The sequence below is a fragment of the Tripterygium wilfordii genome, chromosome 17, assembly GCF_013401445.1.
Source record: "Tripterygium wilfordii isolate XIE 37 chromosome 17, ASM1340144v1, whole genome shotgun sequence".
Taxonomy (NCBI): Eukaryota; Viridiplantae; Streptophyta; class Magnoliopsida; order Celastrales; family Celastraceae; genus Tripterygium; species Tripterygium wilfordii.
Window position 1 is genome coordinate 9,632,667 of NC_052248.1, and position 12,307 is coordinate 9,644,973.

The following is a 12,307-nucleotide window of genomic DNA, read 5'->3' on the forward strand; positions in this document are numbered from 1 at the left end:
TAAGGATTGGAAGAAGGGTTACTTCTTCGTGAAGGCACCCTTTCAGCCTGGGAAGCACCTTTCTTTCCAAACTAACTTCGGAATTCCTCATATTTTTCACTTCAATAATCCCTTTGAAATTAGACTTGAGGCTGATAGAGACTTGTTGGATTGATTGAAGTCCTACCTTACTCCCAATCCTTTGGTCCACTTATCTTTTAGTAGAGTTGATTCAATGTACGCCTACTCTTCAGTTATTCTTCAAAGAGGTGTGCTTTGGTTGGTCCATTTAGACTTAGATAAATTCCCTCCTTTCTATTGCTTCTTTACTAATAAGTTCGATCATCCTTTTTGTAGATATGGCTAGTATGGAGGATTATGTAAACATGTTCAGTGCCGGTGCTTCCAAGGGTAAGAAGCATGGCATTGGCAAGGGAAATAGAAGGAAGTCTAACCCGAAGCGCCTCTAGAAAAAGCAATACTAGGGAGACTTTGGTCATGAATGCTGCTCTTAACGCTCCCACCACTTTCAATACTTCGGTCAGAGTCACCCAGTTGAGCACAAATCGATCCCATACTCCAGAGTACTCGAACATGTCGATTCTAGTGACACAGCCCGCTCAAAGGATGAACATCGAAGACCTTACCGTTCATACTCCAAATTGGGAGGTTTTGGTAAGTGATTCAGCCAACAATCCAATGATTGCCGATAGGATGGTCACGAAGACCCTCACTCCTGCGGACTTTAGCCATTACGAGGCTCTGTCTCTATCAGATAAAGTGTCTGAATTAAATGTCGCAGTAATGAAGGTATGTTCTAGTTCACTTCGCTTCAGTTGTTATGTTACTTCAATACGATTTTAAGGACTTGGAAAATTTTATTGCAAATAACTCTGATATGAAGTAGTGAAGTCTATCTTCTTACCTGTGTAAGTCGTTTATGTTCTTGCCACATTGCCTGGTGGTATTACAACCTTGGCCCATAATGAGACTGCGACCCTTGAGCGAGCCAAAGCAGCTGTTGTAGCCAAGGCCAAGGCCGAATCTGAACTAGAGAGGTTTCAGGCTGAGCTTGTCGAGAAGACTGAAGCTCTTGCTTCAACAAATTCTAGAGAGCTGAAGTATCGTAAGAAAAAATCTAGGTTGGAGGGTGAGGTCGCCAAGCTTTCTCAAGTTGCTGAAGTAGAGCGGGTTAAAGCTCTTACTGAAGGTAAGGCCATTGGGGTTGATACCTTCAAGGCTTCAAAGGAGTTCAAGCTGACCTTACGGCAAGAAGGCTACTTCGGTGGCCGAGGTGCCTTCAAGATGTCTAGGAAGGCTTTGATTGATGCTGGGCAAGATCCAAGTGTTCTTGACAAGCTTTGCCCGGTTCTAGTTGGGAAGGACAGATTGGTGGAAGCAAAGGAAGAAATATACGCTAAACTTGCCAAAGCTGAGGATGAAATAAGGCGCCAGGCTGAAGATGAGGAGAACTCTGAAGCGGATTTCGAGGATGAGGATGAACCTCCTTCAACTGTTGACCTTACCTCGGTCATATCAAATGAAGATCCTCCTCACATTGTTCATGTAGATCAAGCTCTAGGCAATTCCCCCGTTCGTCTATTTGACCTGGGTGAAGTCCCTTCAGTCATTCCTGATGCAGCTTCTCTAACAGACTTTCCTGAAGCCCCTTCGACTGAAGCAATTGTGCCAGAGCAGCTGGAGACTGAGCTGAACCCTCCAGCTGAACATACTTAGTTTTTGTTGCTTTTTATTCCTTGAACTATGTATGAACAAATTTTATTCTAGAATGATATTTCCATATTTTGTTATCTTTAATTCTTAATTAATTTGTGACCGAAGTGGGGACTTCTACCCCAAGTTCGGTTTTTTTGCTCTTTAGACTTAGAAACTTCTGCAAATTTTTGAGGTTGAAGGGTACTTCAATGCCGAAGTGTCCTTTGGGCCGAAGTACCCTTCTTGGCTGAAGTACTCTTCTTGGCTGAAATGGCCTTTCTTCATTCTCTAAACAATTTTGCAACTTCTTTGGCTAAAGTGTCCATTTTGGCCGAAGTACCCTTCTTGCCCGAGGTAGCCTTCTTTGTAGACTTAGAGATTTTTCAAAGTGTTTGGGCCGAAGTGGCCTAATTGGACCAAAGCGGTCTTAGTGATCTAAGTGGGCCAAAATGACCTATTTTTAAGACATAGAAATTTTTCTGAGTTTTTGGGCCGAAGTGGTCTGATTGCACTAAAGGGTCTAAATGGGCCGAAGCGGCCTAATTTTGAGACTTACAAATTTTCCTAAGTTTTTGGATCAAAGTGGCCTGATTGGATCGAAGGGTCTAAGTGGGCTGAAGCGGCCTAATTTTGAGACTTAGAAATTTTTCTAAGTTTTTGGGTCAAAGTGGCTTGATTGGACCAAAGGGTCTAAATGGGCCAAAGCGGCCTATTTTTGTGCTAAAGTGGCTTCATTTTGGAGGATTCTTGAGATAATTTCTGAACTGCTTTTATTGAACTAATGAAAAAGTAAACAATCACTGTAATAAACATTGTTAACTTTAGATGAAATATCTATGTAAGTTGTCAGCATTCCAAGGACGCATCTCCTTCCTAGGGTTCTCTGGGTCTTCAATACGATAAGTCCCCTCCTTGAATGCTTCAATCACTTTGAAGGGTTCATTACATGTCTCCCCAAGCTTTTCGGGGTGCTTTCCAGCTGCTTCTTTTTTCCTTAGGATGAGGTCCCCTGGGTTAAACTTCCTTTCTTTGACCTTATGGTTGTAATACCGGGCCATTTTCTGTTTGTAAGCAGCAGTTCAAATTCGTGCTTCCTCCCTAGTTTCTTCTATCAGGTCTAGATTGTTCAGCAATGCTTCATTGTTCTCCTGGATATTAAAATTGATGACTCTTGTAGTTGGGATTCCAATCTCTACGGGTATCACAGCTTCAGAACCGAATGTCAGGGAGAAGAGTGTCTCTCCAGTAGAAGTTCGTGTTGTAGTTCGGTAAGACCATAACACACTTGGTAGTTCTTCTACCCGTCTTCCTTTGGCATTATCTAGCCTAGTCTTCAATTCTTGAAGTATCACCCGATTTGTCACTTCGGCCTGCCCGTTTGCTTGTGGGTGGCTGACCGACGTGATTCTGAGATCAATCCTCAACTCTACACACAGCTTCTTCATCTTTTCTCCGATGAATTGTCTTCCATTATCAACAATTAGGGCTCTTGGTATCCCGTATCTACAGACAATGATCCTCCATATGAAGTCTATCACCTTGTTCTCTGAAATAGTTGCAAGTGGCTCCACTTCTACCCACTTAGTGAAGTAGTCCACAGCTACTATCAAAAATATCCTTTGACTTGATACGGGCGAAAAAGGACCAAGAAGGTCAAGCCCCCACTGAGCAAATGGATAGAGGTCTGAATGGGCACCATCTGACTAGGAGGAAGGTGGGGTACGTTGGAATGCCTCTTGCACTTATCACATTTTTAAACCAATTTCTTGGCATCTGGCATCATCGTAGGCTAGTAGTATCCACAACGTAATACCTAGTAGCTCAATGTTCGTCCTCCTATGTGACTCCCACAAATTCCTTCATGTACTTCCCGTAGTGCATAATCAGCCTCCCTTGGTGCCAAACATCGCAAATAGGGGAGTGTGAAGGATCTTCTGTATAATTCTCCATCAATCAAAGTATATCTTGCTACCCTTTTTTGTAGACTTCTTGCTTCATTTCGATCTTCAGGAATTTTTCCATCTTGCAAGAAGTCTCTGATTGGATCTTTCCAACATGGTTCAGTATCTACTTGGGCTACTTCTAGTTCAACCGAAATACTTGGTTGAGGAAGTACTCCTATTCTGACTTAAGTAGGTTTGTTGGCCAAACAAGCTGAGGCTAATCTGGCAAGCACATCTGTCTCCGCATTTTCTTCCCTAGGTATTTGGTTGATCTCTACCCTGGGAATCTTAACCAATTGTTTCCTTACGGCAGCCAAATATTTGACCATTTTTGGGCCTCTCGCCTCATAGTCCCCCTTTATCTATTCAGTCATTAGCTGAGAGTCTGTTGATCAATAAATTTTTGACTTCAAGTTCAGCAGCCAATCTCAATCCAGCTAGTATTGCTTCATACTCTACTTCATTATTAGAGGCTTTGAAGCGAAATTGCAAGGCATGCTCGATACATATGCCCCCGGGCCAAAGAGGAGTACTCCTGCTCCACTCCCTTATTAGTTGGAAGAACCATCCACGAAAAGGTTCCACCTCGAGTAATCCTCTACGGTCGGCATTATTTGGTTCGGTCGGAGGCATTCTACTACAAAATCTGCTAAGGCTTGAGCCTTAATCACCTGCCTTGGTTTATATCGGATGTCGAACTCACTCAACTCTATTGACCACTTTATCGACCTCCCTGATGTATCTGGCTTCTGGAGTATGTTCTTCAGTGGTTGATCAGTGAGTACTACTATCGTATGTGCTTGAAAGTACGGTCTTAGTTTTCTAGCAATAACCCACCTGTTGAGTTCGAGTTAAACATTCACATCGGCTCAGTAATTTTTCAAAGTAGTTTTGATGTTCTCGAACCGTCCCAGTTTGCTTCATCTTAGTTAAATCACTGAAAAAATCGTTGTAATGAGTTAGCCCAAATCTCGTATGCAATTCTATCTTTAATGCTTCCCAAGTAACCGACACCTGCTCCTCCTTCATCAACTGATACCATAATTGTGCATCCCCCCCCCCAAGTATAGGTGGCTAATGCCCCACGTTCTTCATACACAGTTTGTTGGAGTTCGAAAAATTGCTCTGCTCGACATATCCAGCTTGTTGGGTCATCCTTCCCGCTAAAATGTGAAAACTCCAGCTTTGCCACCTTGTGGATTGAAGACACTTGACTCCCTCCTGAATTGGTCGTGCGCCCCATACGTTGATTCTGGCAACTCTCTCCTTGATCTCGACTCAGATTTCCCATGACTTGGTCGAACCTATTATTCATAGCTACAATCATGGCATGAATTTCATCCACACAGCTCTCCAATTGACTGATACGTTGATTATCCATGACCTATTCCAATACGAAGTTGATAGTTTCCTTGCTCATTGCACGTGTGATGGGTTTATGCAAGGAATTGGGATCCCGTTTGGCAAAGGAATTCTTGTGTTTACCAATTGTGATAATGTAAAATAAAAAGAAGATGGTTTAGTTCAAGGAAAACCAGACCTCCAAAGACTTAGAGTCCTGTTATAATTCTTGATAACTTCATTCCCATCCACAAGAAATTAAATACAAACATAGAGAAGAGGTTGAGTTGCCAACAATCGTGATCACCACCACTCCTTCAAACTAGGAAAACAATATAGAATGCAATAACAGTCTAAACTATTTACAACGTGTGCAACAAGCACCCATGATAACTGGAAATATAATAACTTGCACACCACCAACCCAACACATATGGTAACACCACCCACTCCTAGTATTGCATGATCACAATACTCCTTCATGGGACCCCATGTGCATCTCTAATAGGGGAAGTTTATTTTCCTTCCCACAGACGACGCCAAACTGATGATGTCTAAAACAGGTTCACCCAATCAGACGAATCAGTTAAGTTACACTGAGTAATAACAACTGATTTCTCCTTTGTTGGTGCATGATCCCTTCCTTCCTTCCTGCACAAGAAGCGAACGTAAGCTTTGGTAGGGCCCCGAGGGTGTACTCGGGGGGACCTCTCCAACGCTCAAGTCAATACAGTACTAAACTTGGGAGAATGGCTCAGTGCTTCGAGCATTGCCTATTGCTCAGTAAGTATTTTAGAGTGAGAGTTAGAGAGCTTACTTAAGGGCAGAGGTTCCCCTTTTATATGAGTTTGAAGTGTTTGAGTTGTAGTAGGAGTCAGACTCTCTCTCATTGGTTTCTTGGAGGGCTTTTTGAAGGGTAAATTACTTATGTGCCCTCTTCTAAAGAGGAGTAGGACTCTGTTGGGAATTGGCATCCCATGAGGACTCTTCATCGGTTGAACTTCGTATATACCCGTTTTGTAGTGCAGTTACCGAAGTACCCCCTTCTGTTATACACCGAGGTGTAGTCTTCGATTTTGTGCACTGAAGTGCCTTCTTCCTCTTTGTACGGAGGTGTATACTTCGGTTATGAAACGAAGTATACCCTTCAGTTCTTCTACCACCTCGGCCTTGCTGGCACTTGTTCTACCACGTGGCCTTCTCTAATTACGAGGGGTATTTTGGGAATATTAGATACAGTCAGTTTCCAGTTGCAGCCACATTCTTTTATGCACTTCAATATAAGACAACTAGGATCAGAGTGTGTTACTTTGTATTGCGTATGTGCTTCAATATGGTACATCTTCACAGCATAAATCAGTTCTGCCTTCGTTGGAAATTGTGCTTCGACATACAAGTTTTCATTTGTATTTTGGAGTTGAACTTGTTGCACCCACTGGCTATCCACAGTTTGGTTGGCCCAGTAACATCTATAAATTCTGGAGCTAGAGGCTCCATATAGTGAGCAGACATCCCAACACCCATATTGCCATGAACTTAAGAGTATGCAAAAGGCCCTGCGTCCATACTACTCTGAAACTGTGAGAATGCTGAAGGCCCACACCCATATATCCTCTTGTGATATCAAATTTGGAATTACATTTAAGTTCACCGTGTTAGCCCTAGGATCCATATTCCCTTGAAAGCACAAGTAATAATCTAATGAGATACATAAACAATATTTATATATATAAACAATACATACATATATATATATATATATATATATATATATATATATATTACCTTTGCAGCTGTGTGTCGTCGATAGCAGCAAGTGGAGACTGGAGAGAGGTGTGAGGGAAACATCCAGCAGGTGGGAGGGTTATTTAAGGGCAGTAGAACACATCAATTATTGATGAGAGGGGTGTTTACTCCATGAAGTGATGTGTGAACGCATGTGTAAGGTGACCCATGTGAGCATTATCATCTTTGTCTCCCTTTCTCAAATTTTATCATTTCTTAATGCATGTGAAAAAAAATAAGGCTAACACATGCTGACACATGAAAGAGATGTGAGGTATTATCATGTCTTTTGTGGTGCCATATAGGCTCTGAATGGTAGATTGGGTAATATTTGCAATCGGATGCTACATTGGGAAATAAAAACCCATACGGATGGTACATGAGAAAAAAAAATCTCAATATAGTATCGAGGATTCATGCCATTTATTTTTTATTTTTAATAACAACTTTCCAACATAGAGTTCGGGTGCTTTTGGAGTTTGGTGCATCATATTTAGGATCAGTTTGATAGATAATTTTAACAGTAGCATATAATGTGGTAGTATATATGGTGATAATAAATTGTAGCATATATGGTTCCTAAAATATTGGTAAGTGTTTGGTTGTACTTTTGCTTGTAGCATATTCGTGTTAAAATTATTGTGACAAATTATATACAGGGGTATTATACATGTAAATTGTAACAAATTTAAATAAATAACAAAATAAATTGTTAATAAATATCTAATACTAATAAAATTATTAAATTAAATAAACAAGATAAATAATAAAATTATATATTTTAATAAATAATTATCATATTTAATAAATTAACACCATCTGAACCATTACCAGATATCATAAATAATTATTTAATATTAATAAATTAATAAAAACTCTGTTGCAATTTCTCATTTACACAAGGACAAAATTGAAAAATTAATTAAACTATTGGACATAAATGGAAATTTGTGGTTAAAATGTTAGAAATTATCCAAAAGAACACCATTTTGAAAGTGCAATATTATTGTCTCAAACCTGCTTAAGCATATATGTTACTTAACAGTATGAGTTCGTTTGGTACACAATTTTGACAGTAACATATATTGTGTAGCATATATATTATAGACAATAAATGAGGGTAATAAATGATAGCATATATAGTTCCTGAAATGCTGGTAGGTGTTTGGTACTACTGGTGGCATATATGGTGTTAAACTTATTGAGTAAATTACGTGTAGAGGTAATACATTAAACAGAATAATTAATCAATTTAAAATAATTTTTGAAAATTGATTAATTAAATAATTACTTAAATTAGCTAATTTATTTAAAGGAAAAATAAAGAATAATTAAATTCTTTAATTAAGGATAAGGGATGGTTGTCGTCGAAGCTTGAATCGAAGGAACTGGAGTTCATACTCTAACTCCACCACAACGAACACCATCGAATCTTCAATGGGTGAAATCCTCCATCGATTTTTTCTTGTATTTATTTAAAGGATTCAACAATTGCGAGTACTTGCTGTCGATGTGGTCTTGTATGAAGAGACTAAATAGCCTGTGGGACTAACCATCATCTGAATCTTGTGCTCCGTCGATGTCGGAGTCTACCAAGTTGGGAAGAAGAAGAAAACAAGGTTTGAGAGAGAGAGGTGAAAGAGAGGGATAGAGAGAGATGGAGAAAAGTGGAAAATAGAGGTTGCAATGTGTAGCCTAACATAAATGGTATTATAGTTAGTTTCATAAAATATGTTGGACAAAAGTAGAAAATGGTTGCACAAATGCAAAAAATTGTCCATTTGTGAGCAATTTCAAAACCATCATAAAATTGTATCAAAAATGTCTCGAACTACCCACCCAGATATTACAGTTTGGTGCTTGCAAACAATATATGCTACTAGAGTAATTTATCAATATATATATATATATAACTGAGGATCCACAAGACTTCTCCTTAATTCATGTTGCCACGTGGACGTCTTTACAAAAAAGCCTACATAGACAAAAGAAAATTTTAAAATATATTAGAAAACTTTAAGACCCACAACCACACACATAAATATATTACAAAACTTTAATACCCACAACCACATTCATACACTTTAAGACCCACAACCACACTCATACAGTTAATAGTATTCAAATAATTTTAAAATTATATTACATTGTATGGGAATTTAATGTTTCATAGGAGTGGTTTGATGTTGTTTTGGTTTCTCAAAGGTCATGTATTGCTAATTATGAGAGTCTTTTCATATTACTCAATTAATGAAATTCATTTGTAGTATTTAGTTTGAAAACATTTTGTGTGTTTTTGGCATTAATTACCATCATTTTGTGGGAATTTTTGTGTGTTTTTATCATTTAGTGTGTTTTTGATGTATTTTATGTGTTTTTGTAGTATTTAGTTGATGTATTGTGCATGTTTAAAGTTTTGTCAGGTTTAGTAGTCTGTTTGGATTGTAACATACACAACATGAGAGGTTTTTCTCATGCTATATTGTTCTAATGTGTAAGTAAATTCAGCTCATTTGGTATTGGAACATGTAAGTGGTGACAGCAAAGCACGGTAGAATTCAATGAGTTGTTGAAGGTCAAAGTGATTATAGGCATAAATCTACCAGTCATACATAACATTTCAAAAATATAAATTCAAAAATCTTATTCTAAAAATATTAAGAATTTTATTCCAAAAATATCATTTCAAAAATACTACTTATGCTACATTGTACTTCTCGATATTAAATGTTACTTTGTAAAGATTGTTGTACTAACCATACAATATTATCTCATAAACATGTCTTTGGTGACCTATAACACTTTGTAGATACTAGCGACGCAAATAAAAATTGATAAACTCTTAGCATACTTATTCCTTATGCTACACCCTATTAGAAAAAATTTTTCTTAGCAAATTAAAAAACAAGTATTGTACATATTTTATCTTCATCTCACAATCATCTCTATTTTCTACAATTAAAGCTCTACTGCTCTTCATGTTAACAAAGTATTGACAAATTTTCACACATCTCTATTTTCCAATCAAAATATGTGTCGCGCGAAGCGCGGGCATGCAACTAGTTGTCATGTAAAATGGTGAGTCAAACGGGCTGTGTGTGTATATAAATATATATCTTTTTTCTTTTTTTGAAAAGGCAACTGCTCCAAAACTTCATCAAATATAGAATCTATCTATTTATACATAAATAAAATACGGAAAGTGATAGGTATATCTGAGTTTTGGTTGAGCCACGTCAGATTTAATGATTACCTCAAATCATGCCACTTGTCATGAAATAATTCATTTATAAAAAAAAGTATTTGCGATCAAATAATCCATTTATGGGTAGACGTATCTCTCTCACACGGCTCTTCATCTCTCGTAAGTTCGTGTATTCTCTCTCGCGCCTCTTCATTTCCATGGCCCTTCTACATCTCCATAAGTTCATGTATCTACATCGAATTTATGATTTTAGAGTTACTTTTTTAGAAATTTCTTTGTGCAAGATTCAAGTATTTGTCAGGTTCAGATCTATTCATGGTGTCAGCTATTGAGTCTCCCCTTAGTATGAATTAGTTTTCCTGAATCCCTTTGTTCCTGATTCATGTATATGATGTTCTCTTGCCGGATTCATATTCATGAATCATGTTGGTAATTTTGTTTCCATAGATATTATATCATATGTGGTTGGCAATCCAAGACATTGTTTGTCACTATCGATTATTGATTTCCTAGTCAGGGATTGTTTTATGTCTAAGCTCTTTGTTTGGCACCTTCAACATCTATTCTCCATTTCACAACTTTGAATCCAGTTTATGTCATCATTTTCCTCACGACAATATATATCTTCCATAGTAGATAGGCGCCTCGCCTCACGCATCGTCGGTTTGAATCGCCACAAACGACACCACCAGGTAATAAAATCTCCATTCTCCAGTTCTTTCATGGAGATTTTTTATGAAGATTTTTGGCTTTACATGGAGATTTTTGATGCATTCGCTTCCTTTACGGGTTAAAGAGATTCTTTGGGCTCTATGTCCTTGCAACCTCTTCACTGAGTCCATCATATCGATATTTTTCAAGGTTTTTGTGATGGTTAGCCACTCCAATCTATGGAGAGAAAATAAAGCTCAATCAATGTATGACTACCATGTTATATTTTTTGGATGAATCACCAATGGCAAGCAAATATTGTTTTGAAAGCCTTGACAAAACGTTAAGAGATATACTATGTAACAATCATAAGGATCTTGCAAAACTAGTTTGATTATTTGGAGTCACTTGTCAATTTCTTGCACCCATTTTCCAAGAATATGTAAATGTAAGCAATAAGATCTTGAATATCATAATTTTCACATATTATATACATTAGACATCAAAAGCATACCTTGTTCCATTGGCTTTCAATTGTTTCTCCCTCTTGCATCTCAAAGATTTCAATGATGGAAGCCAATAATATAGAAAATTGATAGATAGTTCTCTGTGTATTTATTTGTAGTTGTGGTGAGAGAGATGACCAGTTTCTATACGTATATAATGAGAGAGCATACTCAACATCATGTACTCCTATTTATCGTAATAGTAGGAAACACTTCTCTAATTGATATTTATTCAGATATTTCATTTATTTATTTAAAACCTTATCACTTAACTTATAGTGGTTGAACTCTTAAGAGATAAGAGTTGATTATTAAAACCAACCCAAAAACTACCCACTTATTACGTGGGGCATATTTCAGATATATACACCGATCAACGGTGTTTCATATCTTCTTTCATGACATTTAACCATTTCTCATAATCGATGCTCTCAATGGCTTGTGAAAATGAAACTTGGTCATCATTTATCCCAATGTCAATTTCAAACTCTCTTAGATAAACCACACAATCATTCAAAATTGTAGATCTTCTTTCTCTTTGTGATCTTCTTAATTCAATTCATTGTCACTTAGTTTATAGTGGTTGAACTCTTACGAGATAAGAATTGGTTATTAAAACCAACTTGAAAACTACCCACTTATCATGTGGGGCATATCTCACAGTAAAATCTAACGCATCACAGAAACAAGAGGAGGCGTAATATAATATTACCTTATAATATTATATGATCATCACCGTCATGTAATTGCATATATGTTTATCACCTATATTATATGACCATCACCGTGATAACCATAATAGCTATACTATGAAACTATGATTTTGTAACAATTGGAGAAGCGAAACAAAGGGGTACACAGGTGAATAAAAACAGTTAAGATAGACTGGACTTCTAGAAAAAGATAAAAGATAAAAGCCAAAAAATCTTATTTAATTCTGTCTATTAAAAGATGTTTTTTTATACATTTTTATAAAATACTTTATGTTTTCACTTTATAGAAAGTAATTGTCAACTTTAAAGCAATGTTTTAAATATTGCTATCGAAATCGTATAGTTCAATCGACTGTAACGCAGTATAATAGCAGCATAAATATATATATATATATATATATATATATATATATTGTTGTGGGTAGGAGTAATAAAAATCATATTACTCTAGTGGTTAAGCCTTACAAT